Below are 25846 nucleotides of genomic sequence, written 5' to 3' on the forward strand. Positions count from 1 at the left end.
ACATCGAAAACACACCGATAAAAGATTGGTCGCACTACGATAAAAAATCGTGTCGGTTCGATATCAAATCTATAACTATTTAAAAACAAATTGATAATTTTCCGATAGCAAATCGATCACTTTGTGATAAATTTTCAATAAATAACAACAACGTTGGATATTCAAGCGATGACTTTTCGATACCAATTTAATAACAATCAAAAAAATTTTTCAAAACTTTTCGATAACAGAGCGATAACCCGTCGATAAAACTCAGAAACTCATTGATAACCCTAGTTATAGGTAGCAAGATTATAATACTTTGACAACACATCGTTAACTCGCCTATTCTTTTTTAATAACATGTATAAAAAATATATAACTCATCGACAACAAACCTTTAACACTTCGATTACAAATTAATGACTCATCATCCGGTTTCAGTTTTAACTTCTAATTTTTCTTTCCTCTCCCCTCGTATCCCTTTGTCCTTTCTCTTCCTTTACCATTCTTTCCTTTCGTAACCCTGCCTTGTCTTCGCAAACGTGCGATAACCATATGTATTATTATCATCCACATAATTATCGACTTTGTATGGTTATTTTTAAATAAATATTTACTTACTTACCTTCGAAGAGATTTAGGCCCAGCTAATCTTCCAATTTACACCATACGCCTTTTTATTTTTCCCACAAATGAGTCTTCATGTTCTATGCGGCCTCAGAACAGTATTTGCGAGCCGTATGAATTTTCACTGAGAAACTTTTCATGACTGAAATACACTCGGAGTGTTTGCCAAATCACTGCCGAGGGACGAATTTTTTCTAAATTTTCGATGTTGCTTTGCCAGGGACTTGAACCCAGGATCTTCGGTATGGTAGGCGGAGCACGCTATCACCACGCCACGGCCGAAGAGATTTTAGGCCGAGCTTCTCTTCCAATTTGCGTCGTGCTCCTTTTTTATTTTTCCTACAAATTGGCGGGACGGGACTTGCTTGTTTTATGCCGACTCCGAACGGTATCTGCGAGGCAGATGAGTTTTCACTGAGAGCTTTTCATGGCAGAAATACACTCGGACTGCTTGCCAAACACTGTCGAGGGACGACCCCGCTTAGAAAAATTTTCTTCTAATTGAAAAACCTTATTTCTAAAATTTTGATGTTGCTTTGCCCGGGGTGTGAACCCAGGGCATTCGGTGTGGTAGGCGGGAGCACGCTACCATCAACCCATGGTGATGTTATTATACTGTTCTTTTTTTCCTCCTCTTCTGTTTCATATTTTGAATTTTGTATTCGTTTCATTTTTCCGCGAATTGCAATACAAAATTGGGGAATCTTAGATTCCATTTCAAATAACTTCCCTGGCAGCCAGAGCCTTGAAACTTAGAGCATACTTCTGAATTTGATGAAAATTCAACATGCGGGAAAAGTGTTTCTTAATGGCGCAGGGATCATCAAAGTTTCAAAAATCGTCCAATAAATTTGTCGGCATATCCATAACCTATAAATATTTTAGTGAGTTTATTCACTTTTTTTCTTTTTGAACGTTGTTGTAAGGGCACCGCCGTCAGGTGGCCCACTGAGACTCGGCCAGTCCTAAGCAAGGAATATTTCCCAAGAAGTAGAAGGATTCATTTATAATTTTTTTTTTATTTAAAGTCGAAGACAAACGTAAAATGGTCGACTACATGATAAAAATAGACATACATATTGTAACGAATTTAGGGAAATTCCGCTTATTTGCAACCTTCTGCTTACGTTCGTATCGCTAAACTGTTGAATAAAACACTCCAATATTCTGTATTACAAAATGGTCATTATTAGACTACTTTGAAAGTACTACGCCATTAAAATTCACTTCGCAACTGATAGCGTGCTTAAATCAAACTGATTGCTGTTTACTCAGCTTTCGCTCCTTTTATAGTCTATGCTGTCTCGTTCACATACTTCTGGGCGTTTCTTCTTCTAGAATTTGCTACTTGTTTACCAGCTATAAACTTATCAGCTATAAACTACAGATGCACGATTATAGCTTCTCGCATAGCCATATGCGCGTGAGTGATAATTCCACCGATGATTGCCTACTTTTGGGAATATCTAAGGTATATGCATGTGTTTGTGCGTTTCTCTCCGCTGCTTGTATGGGCATATGTGTAAACATAATCATTGATTTGTTTATGTACATACAAGTCACTGCTTAGTATCGGCTTAGAGATGATATTATCCCTTAGTATTGCTAATATTCATTACACTGCCCTCCACGTAAGTCTGATCGTCCCGATCAGACAAATTTCCTGATCTAAACGTTGCTAGCATCTCCAAATGAACCACCCTTCTATTTCGTGCTTTCCCAATGGTTTTTATGCGGTAGATGGCATCACTGATCCTCTCCACAACTTTGTATGAGCCTTCCCAACTGCACCGAGATTTGGATGCAACAACTTTCCGCCGGTGAGGGCTCCATAACAGTACCAAATCTCCCTCCAAGAAACCTTCCGAATTTTTGTTCTCGTCGTACCTGTGTCTCGTCTTACTACTCATTGCCCTGGGCCGTTCCCGCACACTCTGTTCTTTGGCCAATGAAGAACTACTTCGCAGAGCTTGATCTTGACGGATTGACTTTTCATCATCAGTATCGTATTGAAGTTTCAAAACAGTAGTGCGCGGGGTTTAGGGAAATTCCGCATATTTGCAACCTTCTCCTTACGTTCGTATCGCTAAAGTGTTGAATAAAACACTCCGATATTCTGTATTACAAAATGGTCTTTATTATACTACTTTGAAAGTACTACGCAATTAAACTTCACTTCGCAACTGCTAGCGTGCTTAAATCAAACTGATTGCTGTTTACTCAGCTTTCGCTCCTTTTATAGTCTCTGCTGTCTCGTTCGCATACATCTAGGCGTTTCTTCTTCTAGAATTTACTACCAGCTATAAACTTATCAGCTATAAACTACAGATGCACGATTATAGCTTCTCGCATAGCCATATGCGCGTGATATGTGAGTGATACTTCCACCGATGATTGCCAACTTTTGGGAGTATCTCATATATATGCATGTGTTTGTGCGTTTGCAATGCCTACCAGAACCATTAGCAACACTAATTTCTGGTTCAACAGCGGAATCAAGATATTTTCTAGCCAATATACAAATGTACAATTCAAGTTTCCGAATGACTTTGTTTGGAGCTACCAATATAATAAGAGACAACTATATGTCAACGTTCAAGGTAATTTCAGTGTACATAAAACATTTAAGATGAAACTTTTCACATGATATCGGAAACCTTTCTTTCCAATTATTTGCATTACCTTTTCCTTTGACAAAGACAAAACTTTCACACTAAAACAGTTTCTCTATGTGCTAAGTGGAAAGATGAGAAAATAACATCTAACTTTACTCAGCGTAAAAAGTTTGTTACATATACATTACATAAAATATTTCAAATTAATAAAATTTGTCAAATTAGGAAAACTTAAAAATATAGTTTTTTAATGAAATATTTTTCAATAAAATTTTTTTGTCAAACAAAACCTGCAAATATTAAACTTTTCCTTAAGTTTTTACGGAAATAAATGTGAATAACTGCTTAAAGAGCTTTTCTCATATAAAAGGTTATGAATGTATTACGCTGAGTTAAGTTAAGTATATAGCGTTATGATGTAAGTGAAGATGTAAGAAAACTAACCTAAACTTAACTTGCGGTAAAAAATTTTCTACAATCATCGTAAATATCGACTGCGTAGAAAATTTTAAATTTCGAAAATTATTTTTCCTTTGAATTTTGTTTTAAGTTTTCTGTCTTGCCTGCTTTGTTAAAATTTGATATAATATTATACTTCAAGTATTTCAAAGAGCAAATTTTTTTCTATAAGTTTATTTTTAATATTTTCTGTTCTACCTATTTGGCAGATAGCCGCCTGCGATTTCAAAATAAGAAAAACTCTCTCAAAAATGTAATTGGCCCAATGCTTTACAATTTTTGGGAATTTTATTCAACAATATTTTTCAATAATATTTTTTAGTTTAGTCACACCGCTCTCAGTTTAAGTAAAACAAAGACCTGGGAATATGTAATTTACAGGTTCCTAAGTTTTTTTTTTTATTTTAAGTTTTTCACATAAATGTTTTTAATAACTGCTTACACAGTGAAGTATGTTAAGTTCTGAACGTACTAAGTACGGTTAACTTTCTAATACGTTATTGGAAAAGCTTTAGTACTATTTTTAATACTTTTTTACTAGCTTTTTGGTACTTTTTTTTACCTGTGTAACTACTTTTCTGGAACTTTTTTAGTACTGATTTTCAAACTTTTGCGATCTTTTTTATTCTTTTTTGATCCAATTTTACTATTTATTTAAAGTTTTTTTTAGCCATTTTGAAACTTTTTTACCAATGTTTTACTACTTTGGTAAGACTTTACTACTTTTTTTATACTTTTACGCTACCTTTTTGATAACATTTTAAAATATTTTTTGAAACCTTTTCACTTATCTTTTTTGGTGCTATTTTCCTATTCTTAACTACTGTTCTTTTATACTTTTTTGGTATCTTTCTGGTAGTTTTTAACAACTTTTTAATGCTTTCTTGCAATTTTTTTGGTACTAGCAGTACTAGACTAACCTCATTCAAGCAACGATTTTGACAGGAAAGTTTGAAGGGGAGCATGTATTGATTCCCGTGATTCAAATGAATCCATCAGATCTGCCTTCTGAGTTTAAACGGGTGCAATTTCCAATACGTCTAGCGTTTGTCATGACCATACACAAAGCACAAGGGCAATCATTGGCATTGTGTGGTATTGATTTGGAATATCCATGCTTCTCCCACGTTCAATTATATGTAGCATGTTCACGTGTAGGAGTTCTATGGAGTTCTTGTTTGGTGAAAAGCCACACAAAAAACAACATACCTCAAAAAATTAGAGGGGATATGCAGACTATCAATGCTTAGCATTATGGGAGCCCTGCAAAACAACCCCGACAGCTGCACTATATGCCATTCTGCACATTACACCTGTAGACCTGGTAGCAAAGAACATAGCGTTAACAACTGTAACCAGGCTCGGTGCCTGGGGCACCTTGAGCGCCGACCATACGGCCATAGTAGTATAGCGTCATCAATCACAAGACGAATAGACTACCTGATTCCCTATCTGCGCTTCGAGGGCGATCTTAAGGCCAAAATAGAGATGGACGGTTGGCGCAAGGGTTCGCAAATGACGGACGAGGCGATACATGTGTACACAGATGGTTCCAAAGTAGTGGAGGGAGTAGGGTCTGCGGTATACTGTGCTGATCCGGAAATAAACAGATCCTACAGGCTGCCGGATTACTGTAGCGTTTTCCAAGCGAAAATAATAGCCGTAGCCGAAGCAGTAGAAAGCCTGGAAGAAAATAGCCCCAGCTGCAATCGTGTTAACTTTTATATTGACAGTCAAGCAGCAATTAAGGCAATAATCTGGCATAGCACAGTATCTAAATGCGCGTTAGAGTGTAAGCAGTCCCTGGAGAGAATCGGGATAGGGAGAAGCATACATCTATATTGGGTCCCAGGGCATATGGGAATATATGGGAATTAAAAAGCGGATGAACTAGCTAAAAAAGGCGCATCCCTTGAAGCTTGCTCCGTAGACGGCCCCATTAGACTGGGCGAAATTAAGCGAAGACAATAGGTACACATGATCGACCAAGCAGGAAATGCGTGGGTTCAAGCGTGGGGCTGTAAAGTGTCGAAGATTATGTGTAGGTCTTACAACCTTAGACTAACAAAGTTGTTTCTATCATTAAAAAGAGAGGAATGTAGACTCATGGCGGGTATTCTGACTGGACACTGTCTTCTGGCGTCACATGCTTTTAAATTAGACTTGATCAGTGATAGCAAATGTAGGAAGTGTGAGGTCATCATGGACCGGTCTGTTCAACTTAACCTCACGTGTAGGTAAGCCATCAGCTCTTTTTATATACACCACAATTCAGGGCAAAACGAAAAATATTGTATACGAAAGAGCTCTACAATAATTAGTTAATTTGAAAAGTATGACAATCGACAGTCATCTCAAATAGCAGACAATCTGTTGCCAATTGTATAATCGAATTGATTCTTAGGTCGGAAAACGATCAAAGTGAATGGTTTTCCGAGACAAAAACATGAGAAATATACTTGACCGTGTGAAAAACATTTATTTCCCATATTCAGTCCACACTGAACGATTGTTTCTATGATTTATTGATTGTTATGATGAAAGCTAGGAGAATTGAATCTTGGATTCGCTAAACTCGAATGGCATACCGCAGGGATGGCAGATTATTTGCACGCGTGGCATTGATGGGCAACAGAAATTGAAATCAGTGCGTTGAAATTCTAGAATGAGAACTCCCACAACTTTGAACTTTCCTTTTAGTACGTTCCTTAATTTATGATATTTTCTTTTGTCTGAGTCAGTCTTTTGGTCATAATCAGGAAAAATTGGTGTAAATGATCGACATCAGTCGTGGCGCTCTTCAGTTATAAGCATAGTAGCTAACGTCACTTTGTTTGTTCCATACAAAATACCTACGACAATTATTTGCTTTATATTTTTTTTTTTTTTGGAATTTTCTTAGATATTTTCCTTTCCTGCTCTAGCTAAGCGTGGGGCAGTTGAGGGCGAGCAGTTTAGTGTGAGTTATAAGGGAGTAATTTGATGTGCTTGTAGGCGTATGAGTCGTGGCACAGTGGATGACGTACCCGACTCACACGTTTGGGGTTGCGGGTTCAAAGCCGACTGCAAGCAAGAATTTTTTTAAATTTATTATCTTTTTTATTTTATAAATTACTATTTTAATGGACTGTATGTTATTTTACTTTGTTTATGGTGTATTTAAAATACGGGACGATGCAAAGCATCGGTACACCTTATTTATGATATCTTTATTTTAATATATTTGGTTGTTATTTTTAAATTTGTTTAGAGAAAGGTCACTATGTACCTGTTACACCTTGTATTTATTCATTGGGGCGAGCACTGGGGGCTCCAGGGTATTGGCTGCGGGATGAACCGCCTTGTTTTGCTTTGAAAAACCCCTTGTATTTATTCATTGGGGGCGAGCACTGGGGGCTCTGCGGTTTCGCTCTAATGAGCCACCTCATCTTCTAGTTGAAGAACCTCTTGTATTTATTCATTGGGGGCGAGCACTGGGGGCTCTGAGGTTTCGCTCTAATGAGCCACCTCATCTTCTATTTGAAGAACCTCTTGTATTTATTCATTGGGGGCGAGCACTGGGGGCTCTGAGGTTTCGCTCTAATGAGCCACCTCATCTTCTATTTGAAGAACCCTTAAAAAATGTGATATGGAGGCGAGCACTGGGCTCTGAGGTATTGGCACCCCATCTTCTACTCGAAGAACCTCAATTTTAAATTAAAAACTAAAACTATATCGTTAGAATATTTCACTAACAAGTTGAGAATTACAAGCACACTCAATGGCTAATGAAACAAACGAAAGAAAAAAGCATAGTTTAAGTCGCTTGAGCATGCTCGGATACCAGTCCAGAATTTGGTTTCATTAAATTTAAAAAAATCATATAATTACATTATTTAGTTTTGGAGCTAATTACATTATTTAACTATTCATCAGAAAATGTTAACACAAATAATAAATATATATATATATATCGCTTATAAATGTGAAACAACAAGTGTTTTAAAGGTGTTTTATTTATTTTCCATATTTTTATAACAATGTGGAGTGAAACCCACGGGTATAAGCTAATATTTTATAATGGTACAGATATCACTAATAACTAACAAGAACAGAATTGGACCAAGATGACTGCCCTGTGGGACGCCAGAGGGAACATCGATGACATTTGAAAGAGTATTTTAAAAATAACTTTTTGCGTTCGACCGCAGAGGTACGACGGGATCAACTGGGTGAGACCAGGTTGGAAGTCAAGCCGATGCAACTTGTAGATAAGTAAGGAGTGGGATACTTTGTCAAATGATTTATTGAAATCAGTATAAATAACATCGGTGTGAAGATTTTTTCTAAATCCATTAAAAACATGAGTTGTGAATTCAAGTAGATTTGTAATGGTAGATTTGCCTTTCAAATCAAAGTAGAAATGCAAAAAGTTAGCTGATTGGTAACGATAGCTCCAAACAAATTTGGGATGACCGACAGCTTTTCAATTCCTCTATAGTTTACTACACATGACCTACTACCACTTTTGCGAAGGGGTATGAGAAAAGATTCCTTCCAAGCAGAAGGAAAAACTCCACGTTGTTTGGACAGATTGAATAAATCAGTTAAAGGCTGATAAATGTGTTCACGGCATTTTTTTAAGAAAACAATGGGAATTAAATCAGAACCGTACTTCTAAGATTCCTTCAAAGACGTTAAATATGAAAAAACTTCATCGAGGGATATTGCTGGAATATTAATTGTGTTAAGTGAGTTTAGTTGAAATGGATATTCATTTCAAAAAGAATTAAGTTCATTGGAATAGTTTGACTTGTGCAAAGAAATTAGCGATATTTTGATCGTCGGTAGACAAATTTTCCTGGTATTTTCAAGCAGAGGGAAACCCTTTAACCCCACCTTTAGAGTTCACGAAATCATAGAAGGCTTTCGGATTGCAAGTTATTTTCCTTTTTATCTTGCAGTACTTATTTGTATAATTCAAAATATGTATGATGCAAAATAGAGTACTGCAAGTAGTCGGAGTGAGATCCCGATCTTTCGAATAATTTGAAGAAGCGCGATTTCTTGTTTTTTAAAGACCCCAGCTCTTTCATTTTTGGCCTGGTTCGGTAGACACACATTTTCGGTTAGGTACTTGTTTTTCCAAAATACCGTAAATGGTGGTATACAAGTCAGAAACATTTTTGTCAATATCTACACCGTGTTTGGGCTAAGCTACTGTAGATAATGTTTGATTAATAGCGTTTTCTTTTCTGAAATAAATTGTTGCTTAAGTAAATGGTAAAGCCTTAATAGAGTTACTCCAGAAAATGTTCAACATTTATAGTGCATGTAAAGAACATTTCAACTCACCATAATCACTCATGTTAACAGAGTATATGTGGAACTTAAGAGCGAATTGAGAGTTTCACAGAGTAGCATTGCCACACCGCCATTTTATACAGGGTAAAAGTGTAACGCTTTTGCGTTGCGAGCAGAAATACAAATACCAAATCATGGGTCTTCTCGATCATATTAGGCAGTTTATTTATCTGTTTAAGGCAAAGTTCAGTTATTTCGGCTGAAAATACGCAGTTGGACAGTTTTGAAGAAATAGATTGTACCTGGTCAGATATGGCCCATAATATATGCGGGAGATTAAAGTCACCCAGGACTATCGTCGAATCAATGGGCTTCAACATTGAATTAACAATTTTCAGCAGGGGAATATGATCCATATACATTTACCCATTCATCGGCCCATTCGTCATCCTTTTCGTCCGAGGAGTCGTCCTCACATGTTTTTTTGCTATAACTTTTATGGCGGCCACCGTGGTGTGATGGTATCGTGCTCCGCCTATCACACCGTATGCCCTGGGTTCAACTCCCGGGCAAAGCAACATCAAAAATTTTAGAAATAAGATTTTTCAATTAGAAGAAAATTTTTCTAAGCGGGGTCGCCCCTCGGCAGTGTCTGGCAAGCGCTCCGATTGTATTTCTGCCATGAAAAGCTCTCAGTGAAAACTCATCTGCCTTGCAGATGCCGTTCGGAGTCGGCATAAAACATGTAGGTCCCGTCCGGCCAATTTGTAGGGAAAAATCAAGAGGAGCACGACGCAAATTGGAAGAGAAGCTCGGCCTTAGATCTCTTCGGAGGTTATCGCGCCTTACATTTATTTTTATTTTTTTTTATTCAAAGAACTGTATTCTGATGTAATTCATTCAACATATACTTCTTCCAAACTCGACTAAGACTCCTGCAAGCACTCCCCGTTTTATATATAAAATATTATTTTAAAATAAAGTAAAGTTCTGTGATAACTCAATACTTATCTAACCTTTATGTGCCCGGTAGTCTACATTTGGAAAAAGTGAAATAAAATAAAAGGTTTGATAAAGACATGCCCGAGGTTTTTAATAGATTCCTAATTATCTATTCTAGGTCGATTAAGTACATAAAATCATTCGAACGGCTATTATCGTGACCCCCAGGCCCTACTTTAAACAAGTAAGGAAGGCTTAGTTCGGGTGTAACCGAACATTACATACTCAGTTGAGAGCTGTGGAGACAAAGTAAGGGAAATCACCATGTTGTAAAAGGAACCTAGGGTAACCCTGGAATGTGTTTGTATGACATGTGTATCAAATGGAAGGTATTAAAGAGTATTTTAAGAGGAAGTGGGCCATAGATCTATAGATGGACGCCCTTTAGGGATATCGCCATAAAGGTGGACCAGGCCTGACTCGAGAATTTGTTTGTACGATATGGGTATCAAATGAAATGTGTTAATGATAATTTTAAAAGGGAGTGGGCCTAAGTTCTATAGGTGGACGTGTTTTCAAGATATCGCCATAAAGGTGGACCAGGGGTGACTCTAGAATTCATTTTGTACGTTATGGGTATCAAATAAAGGGTATTAATGAGTATTTTAAAAGAGCGTGGGCCTAAGTACTATAGATGGACGCCTTTTCGAGATATCGCCATAAAGATGGACCAGGAGTGACTCTAGAATTTGTTTGTACGATATGAGTATCAAATGAATGGTGTTAATGAGTATTTCAAGAGGGCGTGGGCCTTAGTTCTATATGTGGACGCCTTTTCGAGATATCGCCATAAACGTGGACCAGGGGTGACTCTAGAATTTGTTTGTGTTATATGGGTATCAAATGAAAGGTGGTAATGAGTATTTTAAAAGGGAGTGGGCCTTAGTTCTATAGGTGGGCGCCTTTTCGGAATATCGTTATAAAAGTGGACCTGGGTTGACTCTAGAATGCGTTTGTACAATATGGGTGTCAAACGAAAAGTGTAATAAGTTTTTTTAAAAGGGAGTGGGCCTTTGTTCTATGGGTGGACGCGTTTTCGGGATATCGCCATAAACGTGGACCAGGGGTGACTCTAGAATGCTTTTGTACAATATGGGTATCAAATGAAAGGTGCTAATGAGTATTTTAAAAGGGTGTGGGCCTTTGTTCTATAGGTGGACGCCTTTTCGAGATATCGCCATAAAGGTGGACCAGGGGTGACTCTAGAATTTGTTTGTACGATATGGGTATCAAATGAAAGGTGTTAATGACTAATTTAAAAGGGCTTGGGTCTTAGTTCTATAGGTGGACGCCTTTTCGAGATATCTCCACAAAGGTAGACCAGGGGTGACTCTAGAATTTGTTTGTACGATATGCGTATCAAATTAAAGGTGTTAATGAGTATTTTAAAAGGGAGTGGGCCTTAGTTCTATAGGTGGATGCCTTTTCGAGATATCGCCATAAAGGTGGGCCAGGGGTGACTCTAGGACTTTTGTGTACGATATGGGTATCAAATGAAAGGTGTTAATGAGTATTTTAAAAGGGTATGGGCCTTAGTTCTATAGGTGGACGCCTTTTCGAGATATCGCCATAAAGGTGGACCAGGGGTGACTCTAGAATTTGTTTGTACGATATGGGTATCAAATGAAAGGTGTTAATGAGTATTTTAAAAGGGCGTGGGCCTTAGTTCTATAGGTGGATGCCTTTTCGAGATATCGCCATAAAGGTGGACCAGGGGTGACTCTAGAATTTGTTTATACGATATGGGTATCAAATGAAAGGTGTTAATGAGTATTTTAAAAGGGAGTGGGCCTTAGTTCTATAGGTGGATGCCTTTTCGAGATATCGCCATAAAGGTGGGCCAGGGGTGACTCTAGAATTTTTTTGTACGATATGAGTATCAAATAAAAGGTGTTAATGAGTATTTTAAAAAAGGAGTGGGCCTTAGTTCTATAGGTGGACGCCTTTTCAAGATATCGACATAAAGGTGAACCAGGGGTGACTCTAGAATTTGTTTGTACGATATGGGTATCAAATGAAAGGTGTTAATGAGTATTTTAAAACGGAGTGGGCCTTAGTTCTATATGTGAACGCCTTTTCGAGATATCGCCATAAACGTGGACCAGGGGTGACTCTAGAATGTGTTTGTACGATATGGGTATCAAATTAAAGGTATTAATGAGGGTTTTAAAAGGGAGTGGCCCTTAGTTGTATATGTGAAGGCGTTTTCGAGATATCTACCAAAATGTGGGCCAGGGTGATCCAGAACATCATCTGTCGGGTACCGCTAGTTTATTTATATATGTAATACCACGTACAGTATTCCTTCCAAGATACCAAATGCTTTTGATTTCGCCCTGCAAAACTTTTTCATTTTCTTCTACTTAATATGGTAGGTGTCACACCCATTTTACCAAGTTTTTTTCTAAAGTTATATTTTGCGTCAATAGACCAATACAATTACCATGTTTCATCCATTTTTTCGTATTTGGTATATAATTATGGCATATTTTTCATTTTTCGTAATTTTCGATATCGAAAAAGTGGGCGTGGTCATAGTCGGATTTCGGCCATTTTTTATACCAATACAAAGTGAGTTCAGATAAGTACGTGAACTGAGTTTAGTAAAGATATATCGATTTTTGCCCTTTTTCACAGAAAACAGTTATCGTCCTAGAAGCTAAGCCTCTACCAAATTTCACAAGGATTGGTTAATTTTTGTTCGACTTATGGCATTACAAGCATCCTAGACAAATTAAATGAAAAAGGGCGAAGCCACGCCCATTTTGAAATTTTCTTTTATTTTTGTATTTTTTTGCACCATATTATTACTGGAGTTGAATGTTGGCATATTTTCTTATATGCTTTAAAGATATTAACTTTTTCTTTTAAAATATGATTTAAAAAAAAAAATTTTTTAAAAAGTGGGCGTGGTCGTTCTCCGATTTTGCTAATTTTTATTAAGCAGACATAAAGTAATAAGAGTAACGTTGCTGCCAAATTTCATCATGATATCTTCAACGACTGCCAAATTACAGCTTGCAAAACTTCTAAATTACCTTCATTTAAAAGTAGGCGGTGCCACGCCCATTGTCCAAAATTATACTAGTTTTCTATTCTGCGTCATAAGCTCAACTCACCTACCAAGTTTCATCGCTTAATGCGTATTTGGTAATGAATTATCGCACTTTTTCGATTTTTCGAAATTTTCGATATCGAAAAAGTGGGCGTGGTTATTGTCCGATATCGTTCATTTTAAATAGCGATCTGAGGTGAGTGCCCAGGAACCTACATACCAAATTTCATCAAGATACCTCAAAATTTACTCAAGTTATCGTGCGTTGAGTAAATTTTGGAAGACGAACAAAAAGGAGGGTAGGAGTGACGGCGAAGGTCGTCATGGTGCGAGGGACGCGACAGGTGCGGAGAGTGCTCCGAAGCAGGTCGCCGCCAGCCAGGAAAGCTCCCGGTGGGTCAAAAGGGTTGATCAGACGGATCAGCGCAGGGGTTTGGTTTCAAACCCCGTAGGTACGGGTAGTTCGGGTAGTGGAGGGGTGTCGAAACCGACACCCAATGCAGGCCCATATGGGGCTGTGACAGGGAAAGGCAGAGGTCCGGCGAATGCGACGGACCAGCCCAGTACTAGTAAGGAAGCCCTGTCGCGAGGAGCTTTCCCAACGGGAGCCCTGGGGTCGAAGCCTGCCGGGAAAGGTAGGCGATCGACGCCGCTTAGGAAAGCTCTGGGTGATCGGCGCCTAGCTGAGAAGATCTTGGAGCGCTACGGCGGAAGGGATGCAGCTCAGATGTCTGAGAAGCATTCCCGGACTCTGGAGTGGGCCAGGAGCGTCGTAGCTTGCGACGACCACACACAGGGTTTGGGGGCTATGAAGCGGCAAAGGTCGGATGAGCGGAATGCCTCAACGACAAAAAGGGCCCGAGGAGGTGGGGACGCAATTTCGTTTAGCGAAATCGCTAAACGAGCGGGCTCCATCACCCTCGGGGTCCTGGATAGGAGTAGGGAGGATGGTGCCATCTCCCGAGAGGAGTGGCCGTGGGTCGCCAGCACCATATCAGCGGCCTATATGACCGCTGTTATGGAGATCCCAGGTACGCGGCCATGCTTCGAATACTCGGGGTGGTATCATGGTTTTAGACTGATTACTTGTGCTGACGAGCGGTCGGCCTGTATCTTTAAGAAAATAATTTCTTTGGTTGGGGAGGTCTGGAGGGGAGCCAGACTCGAGGCCGTGGAACGGAGGGATCTCCCCCTTCGACCGAGGGCTCGGGTGTGGTTGCCTGCCGGGCCATCTCAGCCGGATAAAATACTTGAATTAATGCGTTACTGCAACCCGAACCTTCCGACGCATAACTGGAGCGTCCTCAGAGTAGAGGAGGCTGTTGGGCCACGTCGGCAAGTGCTGATTCTGCTAAACGCAGAGTCCACCGGTCCTCTCTCTGACACGAGGGGGGTTATCTCCTATGGCCTCGAGCGTGTGGTTCTCAAAATCTACCACGCCGATTCCAGGGGAGATGGTTCCTCTCCCACAGAGACTGTTCGGGAGGTGGAGGCGTCCGCAGGGGAGCCAGTACCCATGGTTGTGGATGCTGACTCCGCTAATTTGGACAGCGAAAGCACTGTTGACGTCCCGTCAATAGCGGGATCTGTCATCAGTGCTAGTCGTCTGGCTGATAGGGCCGAGGAGGATCTCCTAGCCTCCGAGGGCTAATCATCGGTGGCGGGATCCGTCATCAGTGTAAGTCGTCCGGGGGGGGGGGGGGGGGGAGGATCTCCTAGTCTCCGAGGGCGAAGCCGCCAAGGATGGGGTGCAGAAGAAGAAGGGTGGTGTTGATGGAAATCCGTCAAATCAATCTTCAGCATTCTAAGGCGTCTTCCGCAAACTTGTTGCTCTGTCTTGAGAATGGCGGAGTGGATATAGTCCTTGTCCAGGAGCCGTGGCTGAGTAGTAACGGCGGAAAAATTTCTGGATTAAGGACGGGAAAATTCAACACCTTGGTGCATGGGGAGGCAGGTAGGCCTAGATCCTGTGTGCTTATTAAAAAGGAATTTAAAGCTTTTATTCTCTCTAATTTCAGCAATGCTGACGTAACCACGGTCTGCCTCGAGCGAGGCAGTAACGAATTGTGGGTGGTCTCAGCGTATATGCCCCATGGGGACGTAACGGGACCACCGCCTGTGATACTGGGCGAAATCACCGCTGAAGCAAGGCGGAGAGGTGTTGGCGTAATCATAGGTGCCGATGCTAATGCACACCATAGCATATGGGGGAACTCGGATACGAACACCAGAGGTGAGTCTTTATTTACTTTTATTGTAGATGAGGGACTTTGTATATGTAATAGGGGGAATGACCCGACTTTAATTACTGCGGTAAGGGAGGAGGTCCTGGACCTCACCCTGGTTAGCAGAGAACTGGAAGATCGGATTTCTGGATTGGGGGTTCTCAACGAGCACTCTCTCTCTGATCACCGATATATTCAATTCTCGGTGAATGAAGAACGTCTCGGTAAAATATCTTTTAGGAACCCTAAAAGTACCAACTGGGTCTTGTATTGTAGGAAGTTGGGAGAGCTATTGCCTGAGGCGCCTATCGTTGGTTCGGACCTGTCCGAATCTGAAATAGACGGTCTGGTGGAAAACTTCACCTTGGCAAGCAATAGTGCCTTTCAACAGTCCTGCCCACTGAAAACTTATAGGGGGAAGTGCAAGCCGCCCTGGTGGTCTGATTCCCTTGACGACCTAAGAGCGTCCAGTAGGCGGCTCTTTAACAGAGCCAGGAGGAGTAAACTACCCTCGGACTGGGAGCTCTATAAGGTGAGTCTGGGGATTTATAAATATGAAATAAGGTTAGCCAAGCGAGATTCATGGCGAAGCTTCTGCAAAAACGTAGAGGGCTGCAATGAATCCGCGAGGCTTAGAAAAATACTCTCTAGGAATCCCGCCCCTCGGGGGTATCTGAGAGATGATGGTGGGGACTGGTCGATGAGTAGCGAGGAGTTCCTGAGACTTTTACTGGACAGCCATTTTCCCGATGTCCCAGTTGCGCAGGGATCTTCGCTTGCATGGTCGGCGGTTGCTGGCCATGCAGAAATGCCTGCCATCCCACTACGGGAAAGTCAAATATCCTTGGCTATAAATTCGTTCAAGCCCTATAAGTCACCCGGTCCGGATGGCATCATTCCTGCGCAACTTCAAAGGTCTTTAGGGATTTCCTGCCGCTGGTTGGCCATCATCTACACTAACTGCCTCAGGCTTAACTATATCCCTAAGTCGTGGCACACGGTTAGTGGCACACGGTTAGGGTCATCTTCATTCCAAAGGCCGGCAGGAGCTCTCATGTGTCACCTAAGGATTTCAGGCCAATCAGTCTCTCGTCGTTTCTTCTTAAGACGTTTGAGCGGCTGATTGACCTGTACCTACGAGAAAGGATACCTGGGGGGTTACTGTCGGCTTCACAGCATGCGTACTGCAAAGGCAGATCGACGGAAACGGCTCTCCATTCGATTGTAAAGCAAATAGAGGGGTCTCTAGAACATAAAGAGTATGCTCTGGGTGCCTTTCTAGACATCGAGGGGGCTTTTAACAATGTCTTACCGGGGGCAATCGAAAGAGCTCTTGTGGGTTTAGGAGTCGAAGCGGCTCTGGTTGAATTTATTAGCAAACTTCTATGCGGCAGAATTGTCGCAGCGGAGTGAGGTGGAGCCATAATAAGGAGGAAGGTGTGCAGGGGCACGCCACAGGGGGGTGTCCTATCTCCTCTGCTCTGGGTTGTGGTAGTCAACGAGCTTCTTGTGGAGCTGGAAGCCAATGGTTGTCGGGTGGTTGCCTATGCAGATGACCTCGCTATCCTAGTCAGGGGCAAATTTCTGGGCACCCTGCGCGACGTTCTGCAGGGATACCTGGATACTGTGGCTAGGTGGGCTGAATCATGTGGATTGGCGGTCAACCCGGGAAAAACAGAATTGGTTCTTTTTACAAGGAGATATAAGATACCCGACTTCAGAACTCCTTCGATTGGAGGGGTACCGTTGGTACTTACTGACAGGGTTAAATATTTGCGAATTGTTCTGGACAAGAAGCTGTCCTGGAGGCCCAATTTGGAAGATAGGGCCAGGAAGGCCGCGGTTGCCTTGTACTGCTGCAGGGGGCCTATCGGAAAGAGATGGGGGCTCTCGCCAGGAGTAGTACACTGGCTTTATGAGATGGTGGTCAAACCGATTCTGCTATATGGGGTGCTGGTCTGGTGGAAAGCACTGGACACGGCGATCACCACCAAAATGCTAGTGTCAGTGCAACGGACGGCGCTTATCGGTATCAGTGGCGCTATGAGAACAACACCTACCTTGGAACTGAATGTCATGCTGAATATACATCCAGTAGATATTGCGGGAAAGGCAGCCGCGGCCCGGTCGTTGGTCAGGCTTCGTGATATGGGTTATATGCTTTCTGATTTCGGACACTCTAACCTTCTTACTAGTTTCGACTTTATCCCGGACAGGACGGACTATTGCATGCCGGTGGCCGCTCCCTATACAACCTTCACCCCAGTCATTCCCCCGAGGGAGGAGTGGAGAAGAGGAATTATCTGGGGCATGGGACCGGTTAACTTGTTCACGGATGGGTCGAAGTTGGACGGAAAGGTTGGCGGGGGGGTCTTTTGCAAGAGCTAAATGTAAGCCGCAAGTTTAAGTTGGCTGATCACTGCAGTGTATTCCAAGCGGAAGTTGCTGCGATTAAGGATGCGGTGGATGAAATGCTATCCAGCGCTACTATGGTTAGGGAATTTAACATCTACTCTGATAGCCAAGCGGCTATAAAGGCCTTGAGCTCAACTACAGTGCGATCGAGGGTGGTCTGGGAGTGCCTGACCTCACTTGCGATTGCATCGAATTATTTTACAATTAAGATTATCTGGGTCCCGGGCCATAGTGATATTCCGGGTAACTGTCAAGCGGATCTCTTAGCCCGAATCGGTACAACTGAACCGGATGAAGATGGCTGTAGGTATTTCGGGATTCCGCTAGCCACCTGTGGATTGCTCTTCCATAGCTGGGCCTCGGGTCAGCTCAGCAAACGTTGGGCGGACACTACGTCTTGTAGGATATCAAGATCTTTCTGGCCGAAAGTGGATGGCAGGAGGTCTGCTGAAATAATTGGGTTCACTAAGGCTCACCTATCAATGGTCATTGGGGTTTTGACAGGGCACTGTCCCATGGGTATCCATGCGGTACGTCTCAATATATTGGAAACTCCATCCTGCTGCAGCTGTATGGAGGATGATGAGGTGGAATCACCAAATCACTTTATGCTTGACTGCCCAGCTTTTGCCAGAACTAGGCGAAAGTATTTCGGTCGTGACTCACTTGGATCTCCCGAGGAGCTATCCAAGGTTGAGATCGGGATCATTCGGAACTTTATCGTTGCTACCCAACGATTATCTAAGTAGTTATATTACGGCACCGTTAGTTTAGTTTATTATATGTGGTATCACAACGGACCGTCATGTTGTCCAAGTGAGCTTCCTCTATCAGGGAAGCTACCACCCAACCTAACCTAACCTAACCTATCGTGTTAACGGAAAGACGGACGGACGGACGGACATGGCTCAATCGAATTTTTTTTCGATACTGATGATTTTGATATATGGAAGTATATATCTATCTCGATTCCTTTATACCTGTATAACCCACCGTTATGCAATCAAAGTTAATATACTCTGTGAGCTCTGCTCAACTGAGTATAAAAACAAACGCCATCGCTCAGCCGGTAGCCTTCATTTGTAGAATGATTTCTCAGCTGTCGTTACTACTAGCTTAGTATAGGCTTTCTCAAGGGTAGGCACCTTATCGATGGTTTGGTGACTTAGCCGAACTCCATAGCGCCCGACTATGTGTCTGAGAACTTTGGGACATTCCATATACGCCGCTCTGTCTATTAGGAGGAATTCAGTGAACAGAAACTGTGGCTCTTCTATAACAAGGAGGAAAGAGGGAGAATAGAGTCATAAGCGGGAGCAGTCAAAAGCGCAAGAAGCGATTCATCGGATTCGCAAAAAATCAACGAAGTCCACTATGAAACGGGATCCACGAGAAACCTTCGGTGCAGTAACCAGTAAGAGGAAGAAGAAGCTTCTCGCTGTAGAATGAAACACAAAATCGGCTTTTTCTGCGACTTCTGATTCTTCCAACGAAAAACGGCGTTGTTCACATTGTGAACTGTTTGAGTTAACTCGATTTTATTTCGGATTTTGGACGCTTTAACGAAGATGAGAAGTGAAATTAAAGCTAAATAGCCAAAGTATCAAGGTTAAATTGACCTCACATTTACCTGCAGTTTAAAGCAAAACCGAAAAAATTTACATTGAAATTAAACTCTATTTTGAAATAAAAACTTTAATAGTATACACCTAAAAGTGAAGCAATTAACAAAGGAGTATATTTTCTTGATCAGCATCATAGCTTTACAACCAGCTGCATGTTTGCTACAACTGTAGACTTACGGCAGCATAAAACACAGCGATTTCGTATATAAATTATTAGATATAGGTCGCTCATATTGCCATATCCAGCTCAAAGTTTAAGCATTAAAAGATCACTAAAGCTATATCGCTGTTACCCGATCGCAAAATACGATACTAGATTTATCTTAATCCTAAATAGCTTTGGAAATTAGAAATGATACCCAAAATTCGCCGAAAGATGCAAGGTTCAAAGCCCCGGTCAAATTTCGTCAGAACGAAAAACGCGACCTGGTAACCAATGTTATATTAAACGGAGGCAGGGGCGGGATGAACCGGTGGTTATCCCCCGTGGATGCGCCACTGGTTGGCAATTATATACAAGGGCAGATTTTTTATCACAGGGTTCGCTTCTACTTACTTCTCATATGTTTTTTGTTCTTGCCATTACTCTTATTCCTTTCAGGTTATATGTACTTCAAGGTTGCCACACCATGTTTTCATTTGGGACCAAAATTCATCGAAAAAAAGCACCAAATCTCAGAAAAAAGGACAAAATTTTTGTTTTATTTGATTGCGATACAAGCAATTCACAAAAGTGTCGTAGTCGTTGTTAAACATAAAATTTCAGAATGTTTCCATGGTTTCCTCTAAAAAATTTTAATAAGCTTAGCGAATAGGAGTTTTAATTCAACCTGCACAAACAAAAACACTATTTTTAGGTATTATATTTTAAAATTTCTAGAATAAGTCTATGCCTTCACTAAATATACGTTTTGAATATAGTTTTGCTGACAAAGCTCTGAGTTCCAGCATTATGTTGTTAATTGGAAAGAAATAAAATGTATAGCGCAGTTAGGTTTTAGTAATAAAAGGCTAAAAATTTGCGTTTTGGTGTAGCCGAACTATGAGCAAACTCAGTAAATCATAAATGATGCTTACTTTTCCCCTGAACGTTGAAATTTCATACCAAAGCCTAGATTTATTAAGTGTGATTTTTCAAATACTCAAATTTACTGAATCTAGCCCCAGGATTCAGATTAAAAATCAAACGTCTTAAAAGTTTCAACTGTGCAATAACGGAACCTGATTGCATTTAAGTAGGTACTAGAAATTAGTTAACAGCGTTGTTATTGAAGTTTATGGGGTTCTGTACCTACGAGAATAGAACACAAAACACTTCTTTCGAAATCAAATCTTTTTTACATTTGCTTCAAAATCTGAACATAAAAGTAAATTTATTCAATCGCGATTCGTTATTAATTTATAAAGATACCGCTTTCAAGAAGTATTCCTGCCTTACTTACAGTTAAAATATTTCTTATGCCAAGCTACTTAGTTTTCATGTATTCGGCGCGCCTTAACACCACAATAATCCTGGAACACCACAATACGCCTGCAATTTTTACACAGGATTTCTTTGTGAAAAATTTTGAAAGTGTTACCAAACATAAAACCAATTAGTTTCATTATTTTACTTAGTTTTCAATTCAAATCTTAACTCGACGGCCATCATAATGGCTCCATCAGTGGAAAGCCCTGCCAAATTTCTTAGAGGCACTCGTGCATTTGAGAAAAATTTTCTTAGCTCAACTAGTGAAAAAAATCTATCACGAATAGTGTTTGATAACAGATCGAAATATCTGGATACTAAAACAAGAATTTTTTCTGATAAGTCCGTGTAATGTGTATGCCCTTAGATCCATCACTTTTCTTGTTAACGCCTCGCCTAAAATATCTCCTATGAAAGGTCATTGGTCTGCTAAATTTTATTAACTGAGCAATTTTTGTGGTAAGATTTCCATATACATAAATAAATTGAAAATTATATGTGTAATGGAAGTGTTCCAAATGTTGTGGATAGAGTTGTGAATTTTAACCTCAGTGAAAAAAGAAGAAAAGGACCAAAATCGTGGCTGCTGCCTAAAAAGGACAAAAATTGAAAAAAGGGACCAGCGGACCAAATGGGGTTGGAAGGCACCATTTTTGGTCCAAAAGGACCAAAAGTGGCAACTGTGATATGCTTTTATGCAAAACTACATTATACTGTTTTCACACAGACGGCTTATTGAATAATAAAGGCAGTTTTCTAAATTAAGACGCTTATTGAGCTCAATCTTCCCTACAAAATTCGAATCTATAATTATTTCATTAGTAGCTAATCGAATGCATAATGAAGTCCAAAGCACAATGCAACTCTGTTGGCAGCGTTCCGCTTCTTAGTTTTTGGTGTGTTCAGTGCTTGAAAATGTCATTTGTCAAAGTAAATGTCATTGGCTGCATGGCGGAACGATACAAGGTGGTCGCATCGAACAGCTGATTATAACCTTTTTTATTTGATTTGATACATCAACTACCGGCGCAGTACGATTTTGACATTTGTCCATCGAATTTACAAGTACATGGAATTTTTTTATGTTTGTAGGTATGTCACCATGCTGCCACCTTGTATCGTTCCGCCATTATTGTCTGTCATATAGCATTGTCATTTTATTCGCTTGACATTTCATCCTTCATACTAATCGAGCAGTTACTTCTGTGTGAAAGCAAAAAATTTACGATTTCTTTAGAAGGTGAAATGAGATCATTAAGTTTATGTGTGAAAACAGTATTAGACATGCTATTATGGCAGGTGTTTATTTTTCTTGTGTTTGTTCATTCCTTGGGCACATTCGGGTAATCGTTTAACATGACTGTATCCAAATCATCTGTTAATCTAAAGCTGACATACTATGCAAGCAGTCGAATGGTCTTGACGTGGTGCTACTACTATATACTGAAGATCTCGCTCAAAATATAACTTCTTTCTAAATCTGAAGGTTGCGATATAGAGTATATTATTTGAGAGGTCTCGGACTGTATAGCCAAAGTACTTGTTTCATGTGTCTATAATCCGCATGAATGTCAGTTGTAAGATGATCTCTTTTCTAAATTATCGGTTTACGTTATTGACTACGAATATTATGTAATATGTGGTGATTTAAATGTACCTGTCAATGATTCCATTAGTATCAAACTGCGGGATCAAATCTCAGCAGCCGGCCTAACTACAGTGAGCAACGAGGCACCTCTAGAAATGCGAGAAATGCTGGACCGATCATTTTAGATTATTTTATTACTTTTGACTTGACCCATGTCCTAAAGTTTGACCAATTATTCTTTATATCGGACCATGATTTGATTTGTTTTTTCGATGTATTGCATTATCGTAACGTAACTTCCGTTCTGTAGACACCAGTGCACTGTTTTCTGATTGTAATGCTATGTGTAGGAATGAATGTTGGAATTACGAGTCGGTAGACACAAAACTTGGATTCCTTAACACGTCCTTCTCCGTACTACTAACGTTATCAATAAATCTTGTCCACGGTTTAATAAAAAAGTAAGCACTGCGATTCATAATCGAAATAAATTACATACCAGGTGGAGAAGGTCGAATACGAATGCAGCGTGGCAAGAGTATAAAATTGCACGAATTGCAGCAACAACTGTGATTAGGCAAGCAAAAAATCGGTATTATCAACAAAAACTAAATCCTTCTCTCCCGTCTAGATAACAATGGAACAGCCGGAAGAAACTGCATATCTATGGGAAAAATAACCAGCAGTTTGACATTGACCCTAATTTTCTTAATGAATTATTTACTAGTTCCGAAAACTCCAAAAATATTATTTCTTGCGCCCGGGGCAAATATTTTTATAAGCCGTAAATCAAAAGCCATTCAAGATATTATTTTGTAACTTAGTATGGTTGTTACACAAACTTTGTTAAATTTCGTTTGACGAACATATCAACTTATATTTTTTCTTTTTGTCAAAGGCTAATGGTAACATTTTTTTTATATATTTGCGGTATTAAACCAAATGATACTGATATTTCACTCCAGTAGTGGTATGATGTAGCAAATCACGAAAATTTAAAAAATGTTCAACTGGGGCGTGACAGCTAATCCCTTTATTATACTATTAAAGTAATTGATCAATCCTAACGAAAAGTGGTTTGAGGATTGTTTTTATACAAAAATTTAAAAAAAAATTTTGGAAAATAGTCATGGCACCGACCATATTTAATAGTAGAAGCAAGCCGTAAATCAGAAGCCGTTTGCACCACTTTGCAATTTTGCAGCATTATGTTTCTTGGAGATGTATATTGATCTGAGGGAAATTCGATAACGACCACTCCCACTTAAAAAAAAAATCCTTAAAGTTTCTGTGATGGTTAAGTTTTGGCAATGTATCTATGGCACGTAACTATATTACGATTATAGATATGGTAGTGCAAACATGAGACAATTTAAATTAAAATTTAGTTAAACTCTTCACAAAACTTTGAATACCAAAGTCGAGATTTTGTAAGAACCATGATTCAATAAAAAGAGGTTTGCTCGGCAGTAAAAATTTTTGAAATTGCGGCCATCTTGCTCCCAAGTTGAACTGACATCCCCTGACTGTTGCTTCTTGGCAAGTTTGTTAAAAAAAAAGTAGTTAAAAGTAAAATCTTGGTATAAAAATATATTTCAGCAACACTTATATCTATTTGACGTTGTAATATTTATTTATTGTTGAAAAAAATATTGTTTTCATCACATGGAAACTGGTAAGCTTAACCACAAATTTAATAATGAAGCAATATACAGGAACTATTCTTGATTTTGTAGGTGTTAAGCATTAGAAAATACCCGTTACTGCTGTTTAATTGTGAATTCGATTGATTATTTTGGGGAAAGACCATTATTTGTAAAACATAAATTTAAAATTTATTCGTGACCATTTTTCAGATTAAGTCTATTATATACCGGCTGCGGCGGCGCGCCGACAAAGTAATCGGCGTGAACCTCTAAACTTAATGGCTGGACTTCAGAGTAACACATTGTCCACAACTAATGAATATGGAAACATACTGCTGACGTCAATAATATGTTTGGCGATCTGGAACAATATCATAAAGTTGCGGATAAGTATCTGGGAGGCTTGTAGTACAAAAATAAAAAAAAAAAATATTTGGAAACGTTTTGCTTATATGTATTTAAACAAATCGACTTTTTCGGCCATTTGGAAAAATCCGTGGTTTTTGCCTCAAAATCTCGCGGATCGTTCAAAAAATTTCAGGAGTAGCTCCTTGCGGAGGGAGGGAGAAATACTTAAAATGATCACACTTTCTAGCTGTTGTTCTGGGCTAACTCTAATACTCGTCGTCGGCACGATTTCTTCAAATCATTTGTGGCTCCATGCTGATCCCGCACAAAGGCGACTTATCTACTAATAGTCATGACTCTCGTGGCACAGTTTTAACGATTAGCATCAATGCTGGGTTATTGTTGATCGCGCCAAAGGGCACTTTACATTTTTTCGGCTGTTTCTAAAACTGCGACTTCAAATTTCGCAATTGGATTTTATAACTGGCAGTGATGCATCCCTTGATAGTCGACCATATCGGACCAATTTTCGAAATGAGCAATAAATTGCCTAGACAGTCTTAAAAAAAAGTAGAAAATATAGTAACGCGCCGAACGCCGCCGCGCCGATATTTTTTACATTAGGCGGTGGCGTGGGAAAAACGACGAAAATCGGCGGCGGCGTATACTTATCTCTAATATCTTCAGATCATTGGCGGATTGTTTTAAGAATTACGGAATGATTTCGGGATTATTATCGGATAATTTTGAATTATTTTCGGTATATACTTTTACCTATTTCGGGATCAAATCTGGACTATTTTGGCATAATTTTCTCGATACAGATTCGTTGTTATAGGAATCATATAGGGAGTATATAGATGCCTTTAAAATACAAACCCGCACAAAAAAAGAATGCGGATGTGGTAATGTCCTCAAAATTTATCTAACGCCGGTGATTTTTTCTACTTTTTGAGGTTGGGCCGAACCTGAACCCTTAACGGCAACCGTGATACCGGATTGGACAATTTTCAACAAACCGACGAGCAACTAACATTTGCGAGCGCAAGTTGTACAATTTCCACACCCTAGGCATATTGATAAGGTAGTAAAGCTACGCCTAATATATTATTACTGCAATTGGTACACATTTTCATTTATTTTCTTATGGGGGCGTATCGCCGTTTTCAACCAGGTGGCCGTGTTATGATTTAGAATTAAGTCACCTATAATTATATATAACATAGAATGAAATTGTAAATGGAGGATTATTAAACACACACAGTTAAAATAACCAAGTTTTAGCAAATATTTTAATGTTCACTTATACCTAATTAACTATATCAAAGTAAAATTCAAATTAAAATGTTAATGAAAATATGTGTAATAAAATCACTTTTTCCATTGAAACTGTTTATGAATATTTGGAGGTTTGTTCATATTCTGTGGAATGGATGAAGCGAATTTTCTCCAAGTCGCATTCCTAGCACATGTGAAAATCTTGTCTTGCTTACCGGTGCACTTAACGA

General features: G+C 39.8%; 1 protein-coding gene across 8 annotated transcripts in view; it reads left to right on the plus strand.

The window, feature by feature from the left end:
• Nepl16 (Neprilysin-like 16) overlaps nucleotides 1-25846 on the plus strand; it is a 2088045-nt gene that overhangs the window by 1525 nt on the left and 2060674 nt on the right. The window lies entirely within an intron of this gene.

This window comes from Eurosta solidaginis, chromosome 1, assembly GCF_040869045.1.
Source record: "Eurosta solidaginis isolate ZX-2024a chromosome 1, ASM4086904v1, whole genome shotgun sequence".
Lineage (NCBI taxonomy): Eukaryota > Metazoa > Arthropoda > Insecta > Diptera > Tephritidae > Eurosta > Eurosta solidaginis.